The sequence below is a fragment of the Pieris napi genome, chromosome 12 (genome assembly GCF_905475465.1).
Source record: "Pieris napi chromosome 12, ilPieNapi1.2, whole genome shotgun sequence".
Classification (NCBI taxonomy): Eukaryota; Metazoa; Arthropoda; class Insecta; order Lepidoptera; family Pieridae; genus Pieris; species Pieris napi.
The window spans coordinates 7,829,330-7,840,498 of NC_062245.1; the positions used below are offsets into that span (position 1 = coordinate 7,829,330).

General features: G+C 36.3%; 1 protein-coding gene and 1 long non-coding RNA gene across 2 annotated transcripts in view; both read left to right on the forward strand.

Moving 5' to 3' along the window:
- Nucleotides 1-476: 476 nt before the first annotated feature.
- On the forward strand, nt 477-2,468 carry LOC125054584. Its single transcript, XR_007117729.1, has 2 exons — nt 477-810; nt 1,758-2,468. It is a non-coding gene; the product is annotated as an uncharacterized LOC125054584 (long non-coding RNA).
- Nucleotides 2,469-10,314: 7,846 nt separating this feature from the next.
- Nucleotides 10,315-11,169, forward strand: part of LOC125054477 (somatostatin receptor type 5-like) — a 113,563-nt gene continuing 112,708 nt past the window's right edge. Inside the window, exon 1 of the mRNA XM_047656405.1 lies at nt 10,315-10,490. The gene's annotated coding sequence lies outside the window, so the exon portion shown is untranslated. The remainder of the gene's footprint in view (nt 10,491-11,169) is intronic.

The following is an 11,169-nucleotide window of genomic DNA, read 5'->3' on the forward strand; positions in this document are numbered from 1 at the left end:
TGTATAGCGAATACCTACTAAACAATGCAATGCAGGTGTTACTAGCGAAATTTAACAAAATCCATCGTGTTTAAAAAGTAGGATTACAGTGATGAATTTAAAAATAATACAATAAAAATCACCTAAGGGACGAAAATATTATATAGATGTAAGGAAAAAATAATATATTTTCCTATACAAACTCTTATGTATATTGTATTTTATATAAACTCTTTTGTAATGTTGTCTTTGCCGTCTGATCGACTTTTTTCATTATATTATTTTACTTTATAAAACCTAGAATATAGGCTTTAAATGTTGTTTCTTTTGTATTCACAGAGAAACGCAGTTGCGCCTTATTTATTCCCAGTATAAGCGATTGATACTATTATATAGATAAAAAAATAACTTTTAATAAAGTAATTTAGTTTAAAATCTCTGCATTTATAAAGCCTAATATGAGGCTAAAGATTTACGCGTACTAAAGATAAGCCCCTTGAAATAAGGCCAAATCTGCCGATTCGTCTCAACCAATATTCCACACCTTGACAGAGTATTATTTGTAAAAATATTCTACGCTATGAATGATCATTCACATCCAAGTTCAGTATATCATCTCTTTTAACTTGTAAGCTTTGTAATGTAATAATTGGTTACACCATGATAATATCATATTGTTCACTCCGCTATTAGCATACGTTATACATTACTGTACACACGTGGTGATAGGCGTTAGATGTCGAGTCATGAGACCATTACTCGCGCGTCTATGTTTTGTAAAATCGTTCGTCGCCGTTGTTTTAGATTCGATTTTTAAACTTGGCATACAAGGTACGTAAATAATTACGATTATCTATTGTGTGGTATATATTTCGATCTTTTATTACCAACTCTATATTGCTATAATAATTATTAAGATTTAGTTTTCATGTTCTATAAGTTTAATATTTTATTAATTGCATTTCTTAAATAATAGTATCTAAGGTTTGCATTATTGTATGCACTGTTACATAATAAAATGAGTTAAAATTAAACATGCGACATGGACACGATCGTCGTGTATGCGCTCTCGTCCTCGCGGGTTATCGCGCGACCTCTTATCACTCGCACACACATGTAAGCCGTACAATATTCAGGGCTGTCATAGTATAAAAATACATATAGTGTTTCTACTAAGCCGCTGTGTTATTACTTCAAATTTGTGTCTAAAAGAGTATTAAACGCCTGCTTTATGTAACAAGTCCTATGATAAGACGTAAAGTATGTTATAGTTTTGATTAATAAGACATATTCTGGTGGTAGATGCAACCCTAGTATAGGCGAAGCTCTAGGCAACTGTTCCGATCAGAATTTCGTTAGAATATGAATAATATTTGCATCGTTCGACACATAGAAGCATCTGAAACTTTTGAACTGAAAATATAACGAATTTTAATAGTGATTGTAAGAAATTCCTAACTAATGGTGACATAAAAAAACTGTTTCCATTTAGCTGATTGTACATACACGTCAATAATAATGTAATCTCAGTACGGCATTAAAAGTCAGGGCGGTATTTTATTAATATACGTTGCAACTGAGTGCGCATGCAATGATAAGGGTTGTGTGTATTTAGAGATAGCCCACACCGCTGACCCGTCTGCCAGCTCCGGGTCACGAGGTCCCGCTGTTGTCACATGTTGGCAACATGTTTATAGATAATATTTAAGCGATTTTTTTTTGAGGAAAACCCTATGTCTAATTTCAGCAGTTTTGTTTTGTTTAATACCTATTTTCAGAATAATAAAATCGAATGAGCACGTGATATGTATGTATAAGTGTGCGTGTGACGTCGAAGGCACCGAAGCACTCAATTAACTTGCAAATAATATCGAGCGTCGTTTACAGTAAAAGTAATAGAAAGGTGTTTTAATCGTCAAATACAGAGCCCCAGAATACACATATAATTAATAATAAACAATTACTGAGATATTTGAAGCCAACAGATTAAGCAACGCAAGTGGAAATGGATAGGTCATACATTCCGAAGAGATTCCAATTATATCACCATGCTGGCGGTCGATTGGAACCCGCAAGGAAAGCGGAAGAGTGACAGTCCCAAGCAAAACCTCCTGGCGTACTTTTGCTGATGAGGCTGGAAATGAGACCTGGAAAGAGCGAGGTCAAATACGAGACTCAAGACTGAACGCGATGGAGACTCATTGCGGACGTCCTTTGCCTTATCCCTAGATAGAACTATAAGATATAGTTATAGAAAATAAAGTCTGTCAAATGTTGTTGAAAATCATTTTTGTTTTTATTTATGTGATGCAAACTTCTGGATAGAAATGTTTCTATACCGACATTTTATTACCAATCAATTCTTAATTTATAGCGTTCTACAACAATGGTTTAAAATCCTCCTGTTGGCAGAAGTTCAACGATATGTAAAGATATATACTTAGTGTTTTCACTTCTGATTAAAATAATTATCCAGTCACACTATAATACTTTATGGGTTTTTAGCTTTAGATCGTTTTCCTTTGATCATTTACTTTAATAGACAACCTTTTCCTCATACACATTTTTTTGGAACGAAGTTCCTTATCGCGCGTTGTGAAAGGGGGCTAGACGGAAAAAATTCTTACGAAAAGTTGTCACGATCCGGTTCTCGTCCGATCACCGAAGTTAAGCAACGTCGGGCGAGGTCAGTACTTGGATGGGTGACCGCCTGGGAACACCTCGTGATGTTGGCTTTTTTTTTCGTCGTAAGATTGGTGTCGAGAAAATCTATCATACTGTTATGATACCAATTAACATATAAATTAATCGAAAGGAATTTCGTTCCATCCGGGTGTCCCTTGACACCTCTAAAGTTTTTTTGGTACTTCGACACAATATGCGCACATTTAATAAAACATAATTGGATTTTTTAATGGCGCAAAACTGGGATTGAATATCGAAATAAGCTGTGAAAGTCAACACCTACGAGTAACACTAGGCCAAAACTGCTTTTCCACTGTCCAGAACGACTTATAATCTTTATTATAATAATCAGTTATTATAGTAGAACACCTTGAATCAACAAAAGATAATTTAAGAACACACGCCATAATTGTTTAATTATTGTAACACATTACATGTAATGAACTAGTTGAATGTGGGGCAATGGGTACGTCATAAAACAGACTAATGGGGCAATCCCCGGCAGTTAAATTATAATTAGGGCTGTGGCGTCTGGACACCCTGGGCTGCGGGACTCACGAATGTGAGGGCGCGCCCCTAACATCCCTTCAATCATACAAACATGAAACACATTTTTTGCCTGTATTTACTGAAACTACTTTTAATTCATCTTAGTTTTGTGATATACTTTTTATTTGTGTTCAAAACCACACAAAATATATTCACTCTCTCGTAAATAGAATATCTTCACACGAATAAGTCGGGGCCAATAAAAGTACTGACTGAGTACTACTGAGTGACTTTAATTTGATTGATTTTAGTTGAAATGTTAAGGTGTTTTTTATAACCTAAGACAAAAGAGACCGCTGCCTAGCCATAGCCTAGTCTAGCCCGAAGGCATCGTGATCAATTGTTTATATACGGTCTAACACCATTCTAAATTTAATGACGTGGAATAAGTGATCACCTGTATCTTATATTCCATAATAAACATATTATATTTTATTTATTTTTATTTTATCATATTCATCAATCTAATGGCATAGTGGTAACTAAAGCAAAAATCTAAGTCAATGTAAGCACATGAACATACAAAGGAATGAACACTTTGATTTAATTTTAATGAATACGGGATTTTCAGGGGACTTTAACCAAAGATAATTTACTTTGCATTTGCTTTAATATAGTTTCTATGTATGCAAAGAATACACATTTGTGTAACAAAACCCGATATGACAACACAACTAATTATACAAAAAAATAAGCAATTTAAAAACTTGTAGTAATTCATTAGAGTATAATCTAGTGTCAAAATATTTGTCTTCTGAGATCTAAATAGATACGGAAATGTAAACTTGGTTATTATCTTTGAAATGGACACCAGGGTAGCTGCAGCAGGGAGGGCGAGGCCGAGGGTGGAGGGCCGCACCTCGACTATACTGGCGCGTTATTAGTTAATTAACCTCGGCGGCCTTTTCGATGGCACAACGGTATTAGAGAAATTTTAGGCAAATGCTAACATTTAATGCTCATGGTCCTCTTTTATCTCTTTTATGCAAATCGAAAAAAAAAATCCCACCTAAAAGGCTCTTACTTCACATATAAGTGGAATCACACATGACGTTGATGACATATGGTGGTTTCTGGAAGACATATTTCGAGTTTGTAAGGACTACCTTTTATTAAACATGCTTTAAAAAAATTATGGATATTTCATTCCCGTTAAAAAGATAGGGCCGTCAATTATCTTAGTGTAAAATTTGTTACAGATAACGAACTGTTGTACTCAAAAAATATATTAGTTAAAGTTGTCAGTGTGGTTGTGTGCGTTTTGGGGTCGCCCTATGTTACAGGACAACAGCATTAGCCTTATTGCGTTTGCTTGACAAACAATGCTCCATGGATTATCATATCGGCGTACAGTAAAATAAAAATTCCTATGTCTTGTCTCCGGTTTTTATTCGAACCTTATTTCAATAACATGCTTATCATTGATCCCTTATAAACATAAACGACTCCGAAATGAAGGTAAGGTATATAAAAATAAAACGTATTTATTGGTTTATTTCAATTCCAAGATTATCAAGATCCTATGAGACTGATGTTTGAATGGCGGAATTGTTTAATATTGTGCAGACGTGCAAAAACTTGCGCATCAATTTTTTTGGTGCCGTTAAAAATATATTAAAGTAGCTGAATACTACAGAATAGACAGAATATCTTCAACTGTAACAATAATAACTTCGTAATAATTAGATACATTTACAATAACCATTGACAGAGCAACAACTAACTTAATATAGGTATACGTTAGTGAAATTGTTATGAAAGCTACAAAAGAATTTTCGTTATTTTGTGTAATAGCCAGTCAGTGTGGCCGTCGGCCAAGGCGGTCAGCGTCCGGGAACATTGTGTTCGGTCGCAAATAGATACTTATATTTGTTTACTGCGCGCAGAAATAGAGTGATTGATGCGTGTTTTGAGTCGTGTGTTGACTGTTCACTGCTCATCCCACTAAGCCCACTCGACTCACCTTGCAACCACTTTTGATATTGAAAAAACACTTATGGGGTAAAAGGTAATACAAAAGATAAGGTATAGATAGACTGGCGCATCAATACAGCGACTACTGGGGTTTATAGGAATCAATTTATTTTCTATTTTTGATAGTGTATCAAAATTTTAAAGAAACGAATAATTGTAGCAGTCAGTAATGAGTTTTTCAATTCTGTACAATGTAATATATGGTTTGTCTAGACTTATAGCAACCAATAAACAAATGACTTGCATAATAAAAATGCAGGTAATTATGGGTCGCGTTTAAATTAGTTTTATCATCACTATCGACTTAGACACCTTAACCACCTACCGAATTAGGCAGCTTAACCACTAAACGAATTCGGCAGCTTAACCACCCGTCAAAGCTTAAACTACTATTTACTTACAGAGAAAACCAAACAGTTAAGTATTATTTGGTAGCAATCAAGGATAATATACGTTAATTCTGTGAGTTATTAAAGTTGTGTAAGAACTAAAGGCTATTAGGTTTGCAGACACGTGTACAGTGTCCCGACAGGCCCGCGTTGCTGTGAGAATGTGCTGAGCAATGAACCATAGGGCGCGACAGTCGAGCACGTGGCGCCGCCGGCGCAGGGCTGTTACCGCTACAAAATGCTAGCTTATATTAACCTATTTAAATTATAAGGTCACACGAATATCGTTATGAACAATACATTACTCGTTTTTAAAGAGCATCAATGTATATCTATTTCATAAATGAAGCTTCCTACTGGGCTTGTTGTTCTCTAGTTTAATTAACTTTACTTCGCCCTTCCTTGCTCATCAGCGCGTCCACTGTTGGAGCCGCAGTCAGCAGTCAACCCTAATTACGCACACGTCGCTGTCGAAAATTATGTTTCCTCTCCAACTTGCAATGAGCTAATGACAATTATGAACCTTAATACACAGTATTACGGACCACGTCAACATCTGTCGTGAATTATCGGAACATTAATTCTAGCCATTATAATATCTCGCTGTAATGTATTCTAACTTCGAAGCGGATAGTGAAGGAACCTGGAAATGAAATCCTTATTTTTCTGCCTGTTGAGTTTTTATAGGTAAATTAAGCATTTATTATAATTCGTTGACTTCGAACGTACGCTCGACCGCGCAAGTTGTTAATACGCTGTACGGTCCTCGAATATTTAGGCAGCGGAACTGTTGTGGTGAAGTGTACGATAACAATTAACATAACGCGAAGGCCGAAGACGAGCCTCTGTTTTAAATAAATGTTCGAATATTATTTTATTTTACCGGAATTTATTCGCCCGCTGTGTAAAACAGGTGACAAAATATTAGTATCTATAATCAAATAATATTTCTATAAATATCATATAGAGAGTTTGAAAGTTTCAAGATCTTTTTTTCTATTTATATCACAAAACTACTCCTCAAAGGCCGCTAAAGCACTCGCGAGCATGTTAGCACTTAGCATGCACAGTTAGCGCTTGGCATCTTTTGCCAGTTGATTATTTCTATAGAAAATAAATATTCTGTTAAATATAATAGATATATTAAATCAATTCTGATGTAGGTACAACAAGCAAGAATGTGAGTGATTCGATTAGTACCGGAGGCAGTCAACGGAAGTATGTGTCGAAATTGAGCTGTTATTATGCTAAGTATAGGCTACAGCCTTAATAGCTATCACTTTATATATTAAAACTATTCATTCACTTGTCACGTAATGATTAATGAGTTACAAACGCGCCTTACAATAAGTGTATTTAACCAGATTTTGTTAGTGTAAAGGAAATTTACTCCCTTGGAGACAGTAAACATCTCTTTAGACTATATTTTTTGTGTGACGTCATACCTCGGTGTCGTTTGGACTTGGTGCCAGGTGTCCGGGCGCATATCAATCCTCATTGACTCACAGATTACCCACTGAGTGATTCAGCTTAATACCTCCCAATTGCGACTCGTATACTGTTGCTAAGCATTGGGATAAACTGGAGAAAAAGATTTGATTCGGGATTTATCGTTTTGTTTCATACACTAACTTGAGGTTAATTTAAATTCACAATATACTGCTAACATAAATTAATATAACAAAGACAATAACTAACCTTAAAATATAATATTAAATACTTATAATAATAAAATAATATACATTGAAATAAATAACTAAAATTTAACATAAACTAAAATATATCATTAAAAGGAGTCCCTTTAGGCAAGGTTCCGAAGATACTGGCAGCGTTCCCCCTTTGAATTGCTAGACTAATTCTTTGTCCGAGGTAGCTGCCAGATCTTCGGTCTCCTGTGATGTCGACTAACCTTTTTGAAATTTCTTTAAAAAGCCTTAAAGCGCTAGGACCCCACGGACCAAGGGTCTCGACACCGAATGGGACAAAATCATATTCTGAGCCTAGACCCTTGTATTTGCATGCTTTATTTTTTTCAGCCGCTTCACAAGCCGCACCAGCTCTGTAGTTGGTTCCATGTAGATGGGATGGGCCAGCGTGTCTGAACAGGTTGCATCCCATACCAGTACCCGACCCATCTTCCATGGAATCAACGAAATATATGCCTACAAGAAGGCTTAAACAAAATAGTTCGACATAGATCTCCAGTAATTAGCTAATTACTCGTGTTACAGCAGTTTTTGTATAAGACATGTTCTAGTGTGTAGTCTCACAGCGACTAGTTGGCCGTGGCGGTGGAGGCGAGGCCGGTATCACTCAGCACTGGAATGCAGTTCTGCTTTATGCGTCACTTGAAAACTTTTTACAGGTGCACTCAAATATTTATCTATTGCTAATAACGGAAGCCTTTTAGCTTCGTTGGGGACAAATATTTACAAAAACGTATTAAAACCTCTAATCGGTGTTAACTTGAAATCGGATATAGGCACGGTATAATATATTAATTAAATGTACAACCCATTTTCTTTTCTAGGAAACAAAAATTTATTATTACAAATAACAAACAATTTATCTTGACTTCTTCGTTCACAGGGATGAGAAACTTACAAAAACGGTTGGATTTTACAATTTTTATAATTCACCATTGAAGATACAGCTTTCCGCAGGTATAACACACATTATTGTTTAGAACGAAACCACATTTTTATACTTTTAAGATGAATTTCCCTCGTCGCGAGCTAATTTCAATGCAGGTTGCGCCCGCGCATGTGCAAGTGGTTCTATATTTATAAACGCAGCACTTCGTGAGCAACGTGACATGCACTGCTCTGTCCTTGCTGGTGCTACACATATGATTCAGGATACAAGTTATATAGAAAGGAGCTATTATTCGGTAGTATTTACGATTATTTGATATTGATTGTTGGCCTCACGATTCAGTAGAACCGGTTCACCTAAATCGTGACTAGTGTGACCTGGTGCATTTAAATAAATCGCTGTAGTAAGTCTGTGTAATGTAAATAAATAAAATTGTAGCAAACCTTTTGTTATTTGCAAATTAACAACCAGTAATTGAGTGTTAAGTCACCAAATCTAGTAGAAAATGTGGCGCTACAACCTTTTTAGGTCTAGGCCTCAGACTTCTTTTAGCCAATATAATAGGCAAGTAGATGATCAGACTCCTGCGTTTGTCACACGCCGTCGACTTTTGGGTCAAAGGCAAGCCGGTTTCCTGACGATGTTTTCCTTCACCGTTCGAGCGAATGTAAAATTCCATTGGTGCACAGCCGGGGATCGAACCTACGATATGGATGAGAGTCGCATGCTGGAGCCACTAGGCCAACACTGCTCGCAGAAACGAGAATTAGTGCGAATTACATTCCTTAAGTCAAAATCCAATGTTATATCTAAAAAAAAATATTGGTTGTTTGTAAAGTAGGTTTACGATCGAGAGGTTTACGTGATAACGTCTTATTGGTGATATAAGTTTTTGGGAAGTAAGGAATTAATGAAGATAACAATTTTTTCAAATTTTAAATTACATCTATCGTTTTATTCACACTTTTGATGATAAATTTCGGGTGTAAAATGACAAGTTTACTTATTCGACTATGATATACATTTTTCTTCATACATTCACGGAATGACTGGCAGCGCTCGAGATGAGACGGGAGATCGGTCCGTCTCTCTCTCGTTATACCTGCGATCGCGCTCGTGAGGTTTTGGTGTGACACAAGTTTCTGAACATGTCACCCGACTAAAACGATTTTAAAGACGTTATCACGTCAAAAAAATAACCCTACAGCTTAGCGCTATACCTCGTCGATCCTTACCCTTACGCCGAGCTTTTGGGGCGATTTCTTAATCGCCCGATAAGATGCGATAACCTATTTAAAAGTATATCTTTGCATTTTAGTTGAATTGAGATGTACGGATGGGCTATATACGTATATACGTATAATTATGAACGTGTTGATGAAATTGAAGAAACCGTAATCATTATTGTAAACTGTTTTTTTCTGTGTTTAGTTGGACTTGACTGTAAAGAACGTGTAATAAAGCCTAATAATTTTATAGCTCATATGTAATGGTTAATTTCTACACCCCTTCTTCAAAAAACCAGACTGGTCTTTCTATGGTTTAAGTTCGAGACTGTTACAATAATAGTCGAAGTTATACAAGGTTTACACAATCACATTAACGAGAGTGGGGCGAGTCGGCGCCGGGGTACACTTGAACAAACACACGGAGCTGTGTGCTCACTGAACGTTTATCGATTGTTGTGAAAAAGAATGGCTCTTTATACAAAGCAAATATAATAGTTCTTAACAACTTAAGACACCTGATAATTAGTCTTCGTAACATATGCACGGGCCGCAGATGCCCCACTAACCTAAAGCCTGATATTTATGTAGAAGGTACAACTCGTTGGCGAACCTTTCGATATTTAAAACGTTAGCACAGACTAGAAAACACAAAAATGTTTGAAGGAGGTTTTAATGTAAATGTTTTAAAGTCGGCTCTTAAGGTATACAAAGTAAGGAATATTTAAGTGATCTGTTTTCGAGGCGAATCAATTGCGCCATGGCGGGCGCGACCTCCCGATAGCGCTGATAGCTGGCGAGGAGCGGGCCAAGGGGCAGCGGGTATCGTATGCAAGGGCCGCATGCCACCAACGCCTCTTTGCTAACATCGTAAGGGCGAGAATGGCTCGGCAGCGTCTCGGGTCACCGTGTTATCGGGTGGTGTTTGTTATTTTTCGATCAGTGATTATGTATAAATATTGGACGCTCTATTTCTGTGACAGTGATAACTCGATTTATGACGAATGATAACGATGGAGATAAGGGCCATTAACTTGGAAAAACAATATCTATCCTGGAGATACTGCTCCTTGTTTTAATCATATTTGGAACAGTAATTATCTAATTTAGTAATTTGTTTGCTTAGTAATCTTTAATACGGGTCAATTGCTTGAAGATATGTACGTATATGTAATGTAAACAATTCTATAACAGGTTTTGATGTCTGAATGAATTTTTATACAAGGTAGAAGTAGACACGCGTCGCTTAACAACTATTGAAGAACTTTAAAAGTTCCAAAAATGCGAATTAACTTCCTTCAGAGGGCACCAACTTTGCACAGACGCTAATCTTAAAATACTTCATCAGTATTTCCCACAGTCTAAATATTCAAGGAAATATAAACCTATTAAAACAGTTGAATATTCAAAATCAAGAGTCGACTTTCCAAACGTCAGCTTTCTAAATAGTTAATCCAAATCTATTACAAGTTTATAAAAAGGCATTTAGTACGAATTGTGTCTCATTATAATGCGTCGAGGTGCTGATAGTAAATGCACATGTGTGCGTGTTGTCGTGAACAAAAATTGGGCAAACTTCGAAATTACTAGTCGTTTAAATTCACCATTTAGTTCTAACTACCCAGCAAATAAAATTAAATATTTTAATTTTGACGACTCATTGGTCTAGTACCCCTGACTGCAAATCCATGGGTCCCGGGTTCGATCCCCGGCTGAGACGAACATCGATGTGATGAGCATTTGGTGTTGTGCTTAGGTCTTGGGTGTTTAAA